General features: G+C 41.4%; 1 long non-coding RNA gene across 1 annotated transcript; it reads left to right on the forward strand.

The window, feature by feature from the left end:
• The first annotated feature begins 1,213 nt into the window (after positions 1 to 1,213).
• On the forward strand, positions 1,214 to 16,029 carry LOC141574351 (uncharacterized). The gene is made up of 3 exons (XR_012501280.1): positions 1,214 to 1,522; positions 4,780 to 5,434; positions 15,766 to 16,029. It is a non-coding gene; the product is annotated as an uncharacterized LOC141574351 (long non-coding RNA).
• The last annotated feature ends 360 nt before the right edge of the window (positions 16,030 to 16,389 follow it).

Genomic DNA, 16,389 nt, shown 5'->3' on the forward strand with positions numbered 1-16,389 from the left:
CCTGTTCCTGCTTCACGGGCAGGCAGGCGGCCTAGCAGGCGGTACAAAGTCGAGCTCTTTCCACCCAGCGGTGCTGGCGGGTGGCCAGCCCTCAGCTCCGAGCTCCTGCTCATTGTAGTTCATTTCTGCTGGGTTGGTCACGTGAAGGGAAGTGGCTGACTGGAGAACATGAAAGCCACAATTAGTAGGAGTGGAAGTGGAAGTCATCACGGCTGTAGCCACACCAGCACGTTCACCAGCACGTGCCGCACGCACCATCAGGCCACCCTGAGTCTTAGCCTGTACCAGTGAGAGGTGGTGCTGCCAGGCTACCGCCTGAGAATCGAAAAAAGTGTCCCCTCTGGACAGATGCAACCTTAGCAAGCAAGGGTTTCTTTGAGCCAATTTTAAAAAGTCCCTCTTCCTCTGTGTAGGCAGAGTCCCATGCCAAGGCAGACACTGGTTGCATTTTAATCCCCACCTGCTCCCTGGGCTTTGGCAGTGTAGCACAGTGGGTAAGAGCCTAGTTTCCAGGACTAGATCATAGCTCCACCACTTACTGCTGTGTGACCTCAGGCAACTGACTTAACCTCTCTGTGACTTGGGTTCATTATCTATAAATAAAGGAGAATAACTATACTTATCGCAAAGGTCCTCATGAGGATGAAATGACTTAACACACATACAAGTTAAACTCGTTCTTGGTCCAAGGAAGCACCTTAGGACTGTGAGATAGTATTATTAAGCATTGTTATCACCGGTGCTGCAAACCCAGTTCCTGGCAGGAAACAGAGTCCTCCATTCTCTCTCTCCTTCCCATCCCAGGCCTCAGACCTGGGAACTATATTCAGTATCTTGTAATAACCTGTAATGAAAAAGAATCTGAAAAAGAAAATATATATATACACACACACACACACACACATATATATATGTATGTATAACTGTATCACTTTGCTGTACACCACAAACTGACACAATCAACTATACTTCAACTTAAAAAAAAAATCTATAGTCAAGAAAAGACTTTTTGCCCTGAGACCTGAGTTGGTGGCTCTCTGCAACACTTTCTGTGAATTAGAGTTGACAGTAAACGTTTACGTGGCAGAGGTGGCAGTGACGGTAACACCAGTAACTGCTGATTATTGGCTGTAAGCGGGGCTGCAGAGCGAATTCGTCATCCATAGGAAGTGGCGAAAACGTTGACCGCACACAAAAAAAGCATAATGCGCATACAAAGCATAGACTTCACCTTTGTAAGGGGTCTTTATTTTGCCATCTGTTCTTTAATGTTTCACTCAAAAATCTCTGACACTGGAGCATTTGTGACAAGCCTGTGGTGTTTATTCCCCGGAGCTGGTGCATCAGGTGCATCTGGAGGCCAGAGTTCCTGCCCCGGCGTCTCAGCAGCCGCCTGCAGGTGCACGAGGCTGAGGTGGCTCTGTCTCTCCTCTGCAGCTGGCACTCCTGCCCTGGTATGGTGTGACTCTGTGACCTTCTTCAGCTTGGAGCTGTCTTTGGAGACACGCTGTCCCAGAAACAGGTAAGACAAAACAGTATGGGATGCCGCGTTGTTGGAGACGTATGAAGAAATACGTCTTCACTCATGCTTTCACTCACTTATTCAGTAAACACTGATTGCCTCCTTATCCTCCATGTATTTGCCAGGATAAAGGCCAAGCAGCTATAACACAGAAATCCAGAAATGCAAGGGCTTCAGAAAGAAAGAAGCCTTTGCTCTTTCCAGTCTCAGTCCAGGCAGTCTGGGCTGGCGGGACGGCTTGGCTACACATGGCTTTCGGGCCAGCTGTTGTTTCTCCGTCCGGTAGACTCTGTCCCTGTGATGTGTGTGGTTTGTACAAGTATTTAGAGGACGCCTCACTCCCCCTTTCCACGCAAGGGAACCTGTTTTGACAGAGTGTTTACACCCTACTTTGACAATCTGTAAACAGGCTGAACTTAAGAGATGTCATAAAAACATTTTCATGAAATTTGTCATTGCATATGTTGTTTTTGAGATAAGTTTAAAAAACAAAGGAAAACATGTTTATACACGAAAAGCAAGCAGTATGAACAAGTTGTTTGCATTGGAGAGAAAGGCAGTGGAGGCACCGATGAGCATCTAAGCCAATACTCCTGTAGCTCCAGCCCAGCCTGCCCTACCGTCACAGAACATCCAGCATCCATCTCGTGCACCTCTCTGGGAATACTAAGCTGGGTTTTGCAGACTGTGGCACGCAGTTTGGAGGAGATCCCAACCTCTCCCTGTAGATAAGAGAAAGACATCTTGCTAGCAGGGGTCACTGACATGCGGCCTGGGGGTTAACAGGAAGGAGGCAGAGAAAGACTGCCCGGACTAATAAGGTTGTGTGTGCCCACCCCTCACCCTCTTCCCCACCAGCTCTCTCCCTGCTTGCCTATTGAAGGAAATACATGTAAATCTTGCTTTAACCACAGGTGTGTGTGTGTGTGTGTGTGTGTGTGATCAGAAGCTTTTTTATATTGGCTACTCGTTGACATTTTGAACTTCTAGGTCCTATCTTAGGGAGGGGCATGCATTTCTAAATTAATACTCATAATAAAACAGCGCTCTTCTGTACGGTCAAAGCTGAGTCGAGAGAAGATCCAGCTTCTAGGAAGGGGAACAGAAATAGTCCAGGACACAAATTTCCTCCAAACAAAGGAGGTGGATATGGCTCAGTCCCCTCGTGTTGATGACATCATGGTCACAGGGCCATACTGAGTCACAAAGGATGCTGGGGAATGTAGTCTCTAGCTGGAGGTCCTGTGGCAGAACCGAAACTCTTACATGAGAGGAAGTGAGATAAGATTTTGTTGGGGCAATTCCTCACTGTCATGGATTTTAGTCGTCTATCAAAATCCTTTTTTACCTTCTCCCACATTTTACCAAAGATGTAGTTCTTTACCAGAGATATAGTTATGTTTAAGCATTTCCATTAAGCACAGTAAGACTGATCACACGGAGCAGAATCTCACCATGCCTCCCCTAGTCACCCCCAGAGGCAACTGCCTCTTACAGAGCAAGTCCAGTCCTGTCTTTACCTCCCTTCTTCTTTGGCACACTATTCATTGTTGCCATGAATTAAATTGTTGCTATGGGTTTCAGACTTGCCAGTTGGCCCCAAGTGCTGCATATTCTAGCACATGTTGAAATCCCAGCTCATGAAGCACATGCTGAGCACACACCATTGAATGATTGGACATCAGGAAACCATCGATTCCAGCACGCGTACCGGTCAGATCTACATGGATTTCTTAACTCTGTTTTACCAAAGGATGTGGCTTTGGGAAGGTTACTAAATCCTCTGAGCCTCTTTCTCACCTGGGGATAATAGTAGTGCTTACCTCATGGGGTTAGTAGGGACATTAAATAAGATAATACATCTGGAATACAAAACCTAGGATCTGGTACGTATCAACCATTCAATCAAGTTTAGTTGTTGTTACATTTTGCTTTCATGTATAACCCCAGTATAGTTCCTGCCATGTAGTCAGTGGTCAAAAAACAACTATCAGGTGATAAATAAACGGAGGTAGAACTACCTGAAGCTGGCTGTTCACTTCTGAGAGAGCAGACTTGGCTTTGTCCCCAAGGACTTCCTTTGGTAATTATTCCACACCACTCCATAGGGGCCTGGAGTAACCAGGGATGACTTTGGGATCCAGCCAATCTTGTTGCTCCAGATAAGCACAGCAGTTTGCACAAAGGTGGGCAGGGATCAAGTGTGGCCACTTGGGTCCACATTTGAATGATGACTACCTGCTGGAGGAGAGAGGGTCTCTTTCTCTGAGACTGTGAGCAGTAGTGCCCAAGGCTTGGGTTGTTGTCTAGCTACCAGTGAGCTACTTTTCTCCCTAATGGAGAGAGGCTGCTACAACTCATCGCCAAAAAGGAAGCAGAGCTGAGAGGTGGAGAGGAATAACAGAACCTTAACATCATCGTTTCATCCTGGATCTAGCCATACCTGAAGCTACCATTGGCACTTGAACTTCCCAAGTAGATGATCCTCTTATTTCTGTTTTTTTTTTTTAACTGAAACTATTTTAAGTTGGGTTTCTCTCATTTGCAACTGAAAGGACCATCTTACTACAGGTCGTATAAGTAAACATAACTGGAAAGTAATATGACTGAATATTTGAGACATAGTAGTGACAGTACTTGTAATAGTAGACAACATTTGTTGAAATTTACTAGTTGCCAGGCATTGTTTTGAATGCTTTGCATGTATCAACTCATTTAGGCCTTATGATCCTTTGAGGTAGGCATTGTTATCCCTGTTTTACAGATGGGAAAACTGAGGTCTGGAAAGATTTCTTGGCCTGTGATCTCAGAGTCAAGATTAAACTTACACTTTCAAGGGAGCATCCAAAAAGCTTAACTTGTAATGTTTTTCAGAGGATGCTAACATTACCTTAAACATTTCTGAACTGCCTTTAAAAAGAATTATTATTTCAGAAAATAAATATCACTGTTGTATAATCTCACTGAGTGGCCAGAAGGGCATTACTTCACTTGCTTAATTAATTTGTTTGCTACTTGTGACCCTCAGTGATATTTAGCTATTCACACAAATCCACTCCTTAAAGGACACAGATATGTGACCTTTGAGGAGAATGTAATGTGAGCCTTGAAGATGATCTTAAAAGGCATATGTTGAAACCGGTTTATGCAAGGTATGCTTTTGAAGAGAGCATTTGAATACATAAATTACCATGTGCTGTTTCAAAACAAACTAATCACATCACATTATGCTCACACCTTATTATCTTTCTTTTAAGCATGTATCCAACAGAGGCAAAGCACCACGGTATTTGTATTCTGGACTCTGGTGACTAGCTGATGTCGGGAAGGTGAACCAGCTCTTCAGTCGAGCCTGAGGAAACCTATCTCACTCCAGAAACAGAAAGTGGAGGAGGAGAAAGAAACAGTTCATTGGCCTGCACTTGGGTGAATACTTCCAGGAGTCTAACCGAAGAAATGCTGAGAAAAAGTTGCAGGAATGACTTCCACCTCTAACACTTCTAGCGATCAAATCTGGAGGAGGCATTTTCCAGCATGGAAAGATTAGGAATAGAGATATTTCCCCACATGTTATGGAAACTGCATGGTCAAGCCATTCAAGGTGGCTGTTCTCTTGCTCTCTGGACACCCCCTGCTTGACCAGTGCCTGCTTCTCCTACACCCACACCCTGCTCACAGGACTGACCTTCTTACATTCTTGCCTCTGCCCTGGCTAGTGATCGTTCTTACCAAAGGGGTGGGGAGGGGCGTGCCCCTCTGCTGGTTTCCCTGGTAACAAATGACCAACCTGACGTCAATTCCCCTATAACTGCTAAGCTCCCCCTGTCCCCTGGGAGCAAAGCCCGCTGCCATGTCCTGCCCAGTGTCTGCCACACTCGGTGGGGAGTCGCTCCAAGACCTGGCTTCAGACATGTAAGCCCCCCTATCCATTAACCCCCTGATGTCTCTGTCACTGACTCTGGGCTCTTTCTTCCGTCTTGAAGGTGGGCCAGTACAGGCTTTGTAGGCCTGCGAGGTGCAGCCCAACAGAAATCATTGAAAATATTCAAAAAAGTTGAGAGTACAATGTGTACCCCCCACCTTTATTCAACATTTGTTAACATTTTGTTTGTATGAGTGTGTTTTTATATGTATGGAAGTATATATGTATATATATACATACATACATACATATCCATATATATATTAAATTTTGCTAAATCATTTGAAAATAATTTTCAGATGTGGATAATTAATTGGTTGTTACATCTTTTTGTTCTGCTTTATGCTAAAAGAATTGTTCACTTAAAAAAAAAATTGTCCCTTTGAAGAGACCAGGCAGCAGTCTTGCAGAAGATTCCACAGTCTAGTTCACCTGCTTGTTTTCTCCTGGTGCCATTGACCTCGTTGCTGTCTCCCAGGTCTTTCCTGCAGCTGGGAGGTATATCCAGAGGCTTCATGAGATTCGGGCCACACATCTCTGGCATGAATACTGCACAGGTGACCCTTTGCACGTCAGACTGCTCCATCAGGAGTCACATAATGTCAGGGTGTCCTACTATGACTGACACTAAATGTGACCACTAGGCCAAGGTGGTAACTGCTAGAACTTTCCACTGAAATACTATCTTCCCCCTCTTGCAATTAGAAACCAATGGGAGAGACCTTAGCACCCCGCGCACGCCCTTACGGGCAGCAGTCTTCCCCTGAATGGTTAAGTCCGTCCTGCACAGGTCAGAGCTCCTCACGACGGCTTCATAGCACTATTTCTAGAACACCTTCAATGAAGTTTTTCTGTATTTTTTATGAATCCTAGGTTACAAGTGTTCATTTGGCTGTTCTTCAAAAACAGCATGATCTTGCTCAATGCTGATAGAGAAGTTCTACAAATATGTGTAAACATTTCCTGTCAGAGACAGCTGGAAACATCTACCCTTAAACACCCGCGCCGGGCGGTGGAGGAATCAGCTTTGCTGTGAAAACCTCCTCCACTTTCCACCACCTAGAGCCTTCAGATTCACAGGACGGCTAGGCTGCCAGCAGGCAAGCACTCCGGTGTGTCCTCCTGATACAGAGGTTTCAGCCTTGATTATACATTTGAATCATCTGGGGAGTTTCAGACCATGTCCTGGTCCTATTCGAGGCCATTTGGATCAGACTCTGTGAGGGAGAGGCCAAGCTTACATATATTCTAAAAGCCTTCCAGGTGGTTCTATTGGACAACACAGTGGGAACCATCGAAAAAACAGTGACAGTTGAACTTTGAAAAATGTGGAGGTTAGAGATGTCAACCTTCTCTCAGTCAAAAATCAGAGTCTAATTTATAGTTGGCCTTCCTTATCCACAGTCCCTCCATAGCCAAGAATTCAATCAGCCCTGGATTGTGTGCTACTGTAGTATTTGACTGTTGAAAAAAATCCCGTGTGTAAGTGGATCCATGTAATTCCAACTGTCTTCTTCAAAGGTCAACTGTACTTTAAAAAGGAAAAATAATTATATGTCATCGTGTAACATCAAGAAACCATACACCTTCCTCCAGAATGGTGGTTGCCAAACTTTGGCAACACGTTAGATCACTTGGGGAGATTTTTATCACTTCTAATGACCAGGTTACACTCTCTACCAATTAAATGGGAATGTCTGGGTATGGGAAACAGGCACCAGAATATTTTAAAGATGCCAGGTAATTACCAATGTCCAGCTAAGTTTTGGACATTGCTCCAGAGACTATTTTCTGAAGAGGCAGCTGTGTTTTGCTTGAAAGAATGTAGACTCAGGAAGGCAAATATATCAGTTGGAAATGTTTTTGTCTAAAATTAGCAGCGAAACCAGTTAATGGTAGCTAAACGCAAAGAACACTTAATTTTATTTAACAGTGTGTTCTGAGGTTCCGTGATGTCATCAGGGACCCCTGTTCTGCCCAAAGAAGGACATTCTCAGTTCTTGGCTTCTCATTCTTGTTTTCGTTACCTCCTGGTCACAAGATGGCTGCTGCAGCTTCAGGTATTTTGAATTCACATCAGTTTCCCAAGGTAGAATGAAGGTGGGGGTGGTGTATAAACACTTTATTCCCCTGAGGTTCTGCCATTTATCTGAGATACAGACTCTCTCAACCAACTTCCCCTACATCTCTTTGTCTAGAAATGCTCACAGGTCCACCTCTAATCCAACTCTCTCAGAAAGAAACAGAACAGCATAATGGTTTAGCTCAAACACGTTTAATCAACTGTGCCTGGAATAGATGCCTCCCTCCCTGAGATGAATAGATTTCCACTGGTTGATGTTCTGCTAGCCACAAAGAAGTGGGGTGACTGCTTATTGGGCAGCCAACAAACAGTCTGCAACAAGCAAGCCATGAAAAGACTGAAAGGAGGAAGCAGAGAAGAAACAAGACTTAGGAAAGCACAGACTTCCCAGTTTTGCAATGAAAGGAGCTCTAGCTATGCCTATTACAGCAGCTCTGGCTGAGGCTGCTGGCACCACATCAGAAATGCATTTTACCTGTATTCCTTTTTTCTTCTTTATATATATATATTTTTTTCATTGAAGTATAGTCAGTTAGAATGTGTTAATCTCTGGTGTACAGCATAATGTCCCAGTCATGCATATACACACATATATTCATCTTCATAAAGGTTATTACAAGATACTGAATATAGTGCCCTGTGTTATACAGAAATTTTTTTTAATCTATTTTTATATATAATAGTTAATATTTGCAAATTTTGAACTCCCAAATTTATCACTTCCCACTCCCTTTTCCCCAGGTAACCATAAAATTATCACTTTGTCTGAGAGTCTGTTTCTGTTTTGTAGATGAATTCATTAGTGTCTTCTTCTTTCTTTTTTTGGATTCCACATATGAGTGATATCAGATAGTATTTTCCTTTCTCTTTCTGGCTTACTTCGCTTAGAATGACAATCTCCAGGTCCATCCATGTTGCTGCAAATAGCATTATTTTATTCTTTGTATGGCAGAGTAGTATTCCATCATATAAATATACCACAGCATCTTTATCCAGTCTTCTGTCGGTGGACATTTAGGGTGTTTCCATGCCTTGGCTATTGTCTACAGTGCTGCTGTGAACACTGGGGTGCATATATCTTTTTGAATTAGAGTTCCCTCTGTGTTGACTATTCATAGTCTTAGATTACAAAAGTAAGTAATGATTCTTGTCCCCTTTCTTTCTACAGAGCAGGGGAGAAAGAAATGCCAACAGATGATTGATATTTAACATGATAGCTGCTCTAATGGTCACATATTCAGCAAAAAGGTAGATCATGGAAAAAGAAATTCTGAGCTAGAAAGGGATTAGAGCAAGATTCATGAAGGATACAATTTTGACACAAGCACTAGCTACAGGGCAAATAGGCGTTATCCAGGCAGATGGTCTGTGGGAGGGCATTCCAGGGAGAGAGAACAGTGTGTAAACAGGCAAGCAGGTTTAAGAGAGCTTTGGGAATTACAAGAAGTTCAATACTGAGGGCTCGTGAAAATTTAAAGATCAGAGTGGCAGAAAATGAGTCCCTGAGGGAAAGTGCCTAAAGGTGTTTAGCTTTTTTTTAAGAGTAAAAATAATAATTATGTAGCATTGTGATGTCATATGGCCTCAGCAGTACACAGGAAGCAGGGACCTATGCCTTGCAAGGTGGTGTTTTATCCAGGTTCCAAAGTGGGGAGGCAACAAGGTCCAGGAGGCTCACCAACCAACAGAGAAAGGAGGAGCTTATTGAAGAATTTTAAAAGGTATATAGGGGGGAGGGTATAGCTTAAGTGGTAGAGCACATGCTTAGCAGACAGAAGGTCCTGGGTTCAATCCCCAGTACCTCCTCTAAAAATGAAATAAACCTAATTACCTCCCCTACCAAAAATAAAAACAAAAAAAAACCTGAAAGGCATTGAAGACTTTTATCCCAGTATATATACTTCCTGGTATAAAATCTGGAAACAGACATGTTATTTTATCATGTATTATATATCAATAAGCTATCATTTTAAACACATAATTCTTGTGTTTCTAGACTTGATAGACATCCTATATTTTAGAATAAAACAAGCTTCAAAATGTGCTCTAAATAAAAAAAAACAAGGTACAGAACAGCATGTACAATATGCTAACATTGGTAAAAATAAAAACTATACGTGTGTTTATTTCTGCATAGAATTCTTCTGGAAGGAGACCCAAGAAACTAATAGCAGTATTTATTTGGGAGGACAAATTGGATGGTTGGGGGATTGAGTAAGAGGAAAATTTAAACATTTTCATATTGTTTTTTACCATGTTACTACAAGATATTGAATATAGTTCCATGTGCTATGTAGTATGAACTTGTTTATCTATTTTATATATATTAGTTAGTATCTGCAAATCTCAAACTCCCAGTTTATCCCTTCCTACCCACTTCCCCCTCTGCTAACCATAAGTTATTTTTCTATGTCTGTGAGTGTTTCTGTTCATTTGTAATAAGTAAATAGGTTGTAAATAAGTTCATTTGTCTTTTTTTTTTTTAAGATTCCATATATGAGTGATATCACATGCTATTTTTCTTTCTCTTTCTGGCTTACTTCACTTAGAATGACAATCTCCAGTTCCATTCATGTTGCTACAAATGGCATTATTTTATTTGTTATGGCTGAGTAGTATTCCATTGTATAAATATGCCACAACTTCTTTATCCAGTCATCTGTTGATGGACATTTAGGCAAATCAAAACTACAATGAGGTATCACCTCACACCAGTCAGAATGACCATCACTAAAAAGTCCACAAATGATAAATGCTGGAGAGAGTGTGGAGAAAAGGGAACCCTCCTACACTGTTGGTGGAAACGTAGTTTGGTGCAGCCATTATGGAAAACAGTATGGAGATTCCTCAAAAGACTAAAACTAGACTTATTATATGATCCAACAATCCCACTCCTGGGCATATAACCAGAGGGAACCTTAATTCAAAAATACACATGCACCCCAATGTTCATAGCAGCACTATTTATAATAGCCAAGACATGGATAAAACCATTTTTAATGTTAGGAAAATCACACTGGAGGTAGTAAAGAGGATTCTGAAGGTGATCATTTCACTCAACAATCCTATGTGAGCACCAGGATACCAGGGTGAACACGGCAGACCCCGCCCCGCCTGGACTGAGCTTACAACCTACCAGAGAGGACAGTTACACAAGAGTTAAGCAACCACATGGGCTCTGGAATCCTACTCAGGTGAAGACAACAAATCCCTGGTCTGAGTACACAATCCTTAGTGCCGAAGAAGTTATTCCTGTGGCAAAACCTCCACGTAGCAGGCCTCCGTTTCTCACTTTTACATTGTTGATGTCAAGCTGGAAGAGAGGTGCATATGTTTTTCTGTAAAGGGCAGCTAGTAAATATTGTAGGCTTTGCAGGCCAGACTGTCTCTGTCACCACTACTCAACCCTGCTACTGAAGCACAAAGCAGCCGTGGCCAATACCTAGAAAAGGAGTATGGCTGTGGTCCAGGAAAATGATTGGAAAGTTTGCAAGTCTCTTGGAGGCACCAGTAAAACTTTGGACGTCATATAATTTTTATGTGTCATGAAATATTATTGTTCTTTTGATTTTTCTCCAGCTCTTTAAAAATGTAAAATCTCTTCTTAGCTTGCAGGTGGTAGTACCAAAATAGGCAGTAGTGTGCTCACCCCTAACTTGAAATATTGCTCCCATGTTCAAATTCCAACTCTGTTCCTATAAAATCTCGACACCTCAAATGAATACTTAGTTGGCGCTAGGCACTAGCTCTGCTGGCCCACTGAAGCTTTATGGTTCTGTTGCAGATGGCTTGATTTGCATTTCATTTTGGTTTAACTTTGCATTTTTCCTTCCTAACTCCTGATCACTCTTACTCATGCTGCATTGTGTGCTGATTTGAAATGGAGTCCTGTGCTGCAATAAAGGTCACGAAAGAAGATTTAATTCCTCTGTGACTGCTGGTTAATTCATTTCTGGACGTTAGAACCACTTTTACGAGCCCCACACCATATGCCACATGAATATCATTACGTGCTCCCTAGAGCTCCTGTTACTGCCATCTGTCTGTGACTTCCTGTGTGGTTTCTTTGGCAACAGGGAAATCATCTATCAAAATGTTTCTATAAAGTAAGTTTTAAAAACCCAATTCTAAACAACATCTGCCTCTAAAGTTAGATGTATATTTTCAAGGCTTAAACATTTGAAGCACATTAATAATTATCTCTATTGTAAAGCCATGGTTGGAAATTATGAGTATATTGTAGTCCTTCACCCAGGTAACATCCAGATACAAGCACTGCCAACCCTGCAAAACCCTCCAAAAGTAAATCTCTAAAATCTCCCATTTTGACGACTCTGGCATGTTACTCGGACCTTGGCATTCTGACTTATTAGGGCTCTGTTCTTAGACACACCCAGAAATTTCCATCCATTTAAAAGCAGGAGTTGCTCGTGTTCATTTTGTTGTTGTGTCCCCAGTATTTAACACAACACCTAGCACTTAGCAGAATTTGTGTTGACTCGTACTGAAATGCTGAGCTTCTAGGTCATATTTCATATCAGTGACAGGGTTTTCACTCAGTGTGACACTGGTGATTGGTTGCAAAGAAAATGAATTGTTTGATGTTGTCTTGGTGGCTCATTAAGAATGTATATAAAAATGCATATTTATATTATGAAGATGAATAAGACACTCAGAATAAAACATTTTAGATCTTCAGACGAATGCACAGTATAAATTGCCCAGGATCACCAGATGTGAATCAAAGTATCTCAACCTCTGAGTGAGAAGATCTTGATTTAAATGCCAGCTCTTTACAAGCTCTAAAATACTAAAGAAAAAAAAAAAAAAGACTATCCATCATCTTGGATCTATTTTGGTCTCTGTGAAACAAGGACAGTAATTCCTGCCCTCCCACCTACCTCAAAGAAGTGATACAAGAATTGACCAAGATGGTGTAAATGACTGAAATTTACAAATGAAAATTCACAAGTGCAAATGTAAGACTTATTCATTCACATGCCCATTCTCAGCCTACTAAGGGCAAAGCACTGGGAAATACAGATGTTGTGAAAAGAAAGATAAATGGTTTTTAAAGGCAAACAAACGAGTGGCACACAGAGGAGACTGCAAGAGTGCTCCTCAACTTGAGTGGCCTGAAGAATCAGGTGGAAGGCATGTTAAACATGCAGACTCCTGCGCCCCACCAGGGACATCCGGTGTGATAGATCTGGGTTTGGGCAACGGACTCTATAGATGTAACAAACTCCCCAGGAGCCCCAGGAGATTCTGATGCAGGTGGCCCATGAACCAGACTGTGAGAATGCCAGCTTATGATTTAACAGGGAAGTTAGAAAGGAAAATCAATAATTAATTTCAGATCCCCAAAACAGGCCTGCGATAGTTTGTTAAAGTGCTGCTCACAGGCTGTGAGGAAGCGGGAAACAAATAGCGATGAGATGGAGAAAGGTACAACAATGGTGCGCCAGGTGCGTTCTCCCCCTCCTTCCCACGTTTTCTGTCCTTTCCACTGGTGACTCCAACCCTAGATTTCTTTCAAGAGTTAGCATATTTCTAAGGATTCAGTTGAGTTTTACACATTTACACATTTCCCTCACAGTGCCACATCTATAAAAGAGAGACTGACAACCCTTCTGAACAGGATTCAGGTTCCAGGTTTGAGATTAAACAGCCTTATGACTCACAGTAACTTGGCTGCTAAAGGCTTTTGGTTTTGTTTCTCTAAACAGAGGTAATTTCTGATTTAGCTACCTCCCTCATAGAACTATTTTGCTCAACAAACGATGTATGTGAAATACTTTTAAACTTTAGGGCCAGATTTACACATATATTATTTTGAAAAAAATATCCATCAAATGTACGCTAAGGATTAATGAATGTGGTTTGAGTTATTTAAATTGCGTTCCTACACCTAAAACTTTAACTTAACATTTCCTATTAGCAGGTGATATGAATAATTAAAATTTCTAATTCAACCTGAAGGAAATTACTCCTACTGAATTTTTAATAAAACATCCAAACTATGAATATCTCAGCTATTGCCTCCAGTTCATGCTGATTAATGTAGCTTATGAAATCATCGCTCTCGAAACTGATCAATTTTCTTGAGAATCTTCTCATTTCTTCTTTATATCAAGTTCAAATACTTTATTTAATTATTAGTTAATTAATCTTTAAAAAATTTTTATTAAGGTATAATTGATACACAAATAATTTTGCATATTTAATGTAAACATTTTGATGAGTTTGGACATATGCAAACACCCATGATACCATTACCAAATCAAGGAACTAAACATATCTTACTTCCAAAAAATTCCTTGGGTTTTCTTTTGTGGGTTTGTGTGCATGTATGTGTATGTGTGTGTTTGTGTGTAGTAAGACCTAACATGAGATCTATTCTCTTAACAAATTTCATGGTGCACAAGGCCGTATTATTAACTAGAGGTACCATGTCGTACAGCAGATCTCTAGAATTTCTTCATCTTGCATAACTGAAACTTACAAGACTGCTCAGAAATAGCTGAGCAACTGTCTTCTCATTATTTACCTTAACATATTTTTAGTGAATATACACATAATGCTAAAGCAGTCTCAGACAAATTGAACTTCAGGGTTCAGAGTGAGGCTTTATTCTTACAGACACCTAAGCTCCTATATTAGCAAGTCCCTGCACTTGGCTCCATATAAGAACCCAGGTTTGCAGCCTAAGGTTTAGGGATGCACTGGCATTCTTGCCTTGCCTGTAAAAATCTCCCCTCATCCAAACTGTGCTCATCTATCAAGGCCCAACCCAAATATCACCCTCTTTATTAAGCCAAAAGTGATTTCTTTCCCCTCTGAACCATGAGACTAACTTGTGGCTTTCCTGTGGCACCCAACTTACTCTGATGTGACTTGCAGTGATTTGTGCATGTGTCATTTTTCGAGTAGACACAAACAGTGAGCAGGGACCATGCCACACATCTCCGTACCTCCTGTACTGAGTACAGAGCCCAACTGTCCTTAGAAATAAACTCCAGACTCATGTCATGGTCTTCATTCATCTTTCATTCATTTAACAAATAACTATTAAGCACCTACCATGGGCCAGGCCCTGTGTGACCTGTGGTGATGTAGCAGTGGACGAGAAAGACCATGTCGTTCTCTAATCGGGGCCCCCTTCTAGAGGCTGTAGACAGGCACTGAAAACATAATTAGCGAGAAATGCTTTGCAGAGGCTTGAGAGAGACATGAGAGGGACAGAGTCATCCTGTGGACTGGGCATTGAGCAATGTCCTCCCAGAGAAGGACTTTTCAGTGGAGTCTGAGGATGAGAAGGAAGCAACATCTTGGAGAATTGGTGGCAGAAGAAATGCAGATAGAGGAAAGAGCAAGTGCATGGAGCCTGGAGACCCCAAGGGGGAGAAAGGGGACCGATGTGGCTAAAACCCAGTAAACAAGGGGTGCAGGGGAGGAGACTTTAACAACCATATTTTGGACTCAAGTTCAGAGGACCTACTTCAAAACACCTTCAATTTAAATACATAACCACTAATATTTGAGAAACTAATTTTTGTTTCAAAAATAAGTTAACTGGAGAATATGACACCCATCATCATTTGATAAGAAACTTTTATCATTATTTTAATGACAATTCTTTCCTGTTGCATTATGTTTTATAACATAGTATTATTTTTATTATATAATAACTGGATTATTTGTCTAACAAGCTAAGATCCTATCAATAGTTACAGGAAGATGGAACTTTTTCAGGATCCAGCATATCTTCAGTATATTTTCATGTGTCACTCTACACTAAATGCTGTTCCATATGGCTAGATCAGGTTTAATTAACTGTGGGGAGTGGCAGCAATAGTTAAAATTAGTTTGTTAAAACCAGAAATAGACTCACTAACAGAGAAATCAAACTATGGTTACCAAAGAGGAAAGGCGGCGGGAGGGATAAATTAAGAGTTTGGGATTAACAGATGTATACTACTAAATATAAAATAGATAAACAACAAGGGCTTACTGTATAGCACAGGGAGCTATATTCAATTTCTTGTAATGTGCTATAATGGAAAAGAATTTGAAAAAAAATTGTATGTATATGTACAACTGAATCTCTTTTCTGTACACCTGAAAGTAACATTGTTAGTTTCAACTACACTTCAGTAAAAAAAAAAAGTAAAAGAAAAAAAAGAAATGAAAAAACAATTAGTTTGTTAACACACACTTTGCTTTACTGATCCCCAGACCTCACTGGGGAAGACAGTCCGAGCGCGACTGACTGCTTCAAGGAGGGCTGCTCGCAACCCTGTCGGCAACAGCGCTGACCTGTGAACCAGTCCCTCCCTGTCTGCTGTGAGGTAAGGACAGAAACTGGAAGTGAGCAATTAGAAAGAAACCTTCAGAGCAATTCTTGGTACCTCCATGAGATCCAGGCATGTGATCGATGTTAGCAAACGTGGTTTGAAGTTTAAGTTTTAGGGAGAGTGTGTTCGGATGGAACGGCGGCAGGGACAGAGCGCCGTTTTGGAGAGGTCACCGTGATTGAGGACCTGCACCGTTGCTTCATCAAGGAAGTCGCGTATGTAAAAAACATGTCAGCTGAACTGAACAGCGTCCTAAGTGGTGTAAGAACAGTTGTGACTTATGTAGAGGTTACTGTGTTAATTTCGAGGTCCTCCTCTTTATTATTTTGTAACATGGAAGCTGATCACAAACAACTGTTAAGGCATGAGATACGATGGTTTCTGAGGGGAAAATTCTGTTGCGAATGTTTAAACTTAGAGTAAACTTTTAGTGTTTCTGCAAGATGAGAAATCAGTTTCCCAACTTTTTAAAGATACAAAAAAGACCGTTTATACCTTTTTATTG

The sequence above is a fragment of the Camelus bactrianus genome, chromosome 2 (assembly GCF_048773025.1).
Source record: "Camelus bactrianus isolate YW-2024 breed Bactrian camel chromosome 2, ASM4877302v1, whole genome shotgun sequence".
In the NCBI taxonomy this organism is placed as follows: domain Eukaryota; kingdom Metazoa; phylum Chordata; class Mammalia; order Artiodactyla; family Camelidae; genus Camelus; species Camelus bactrianus.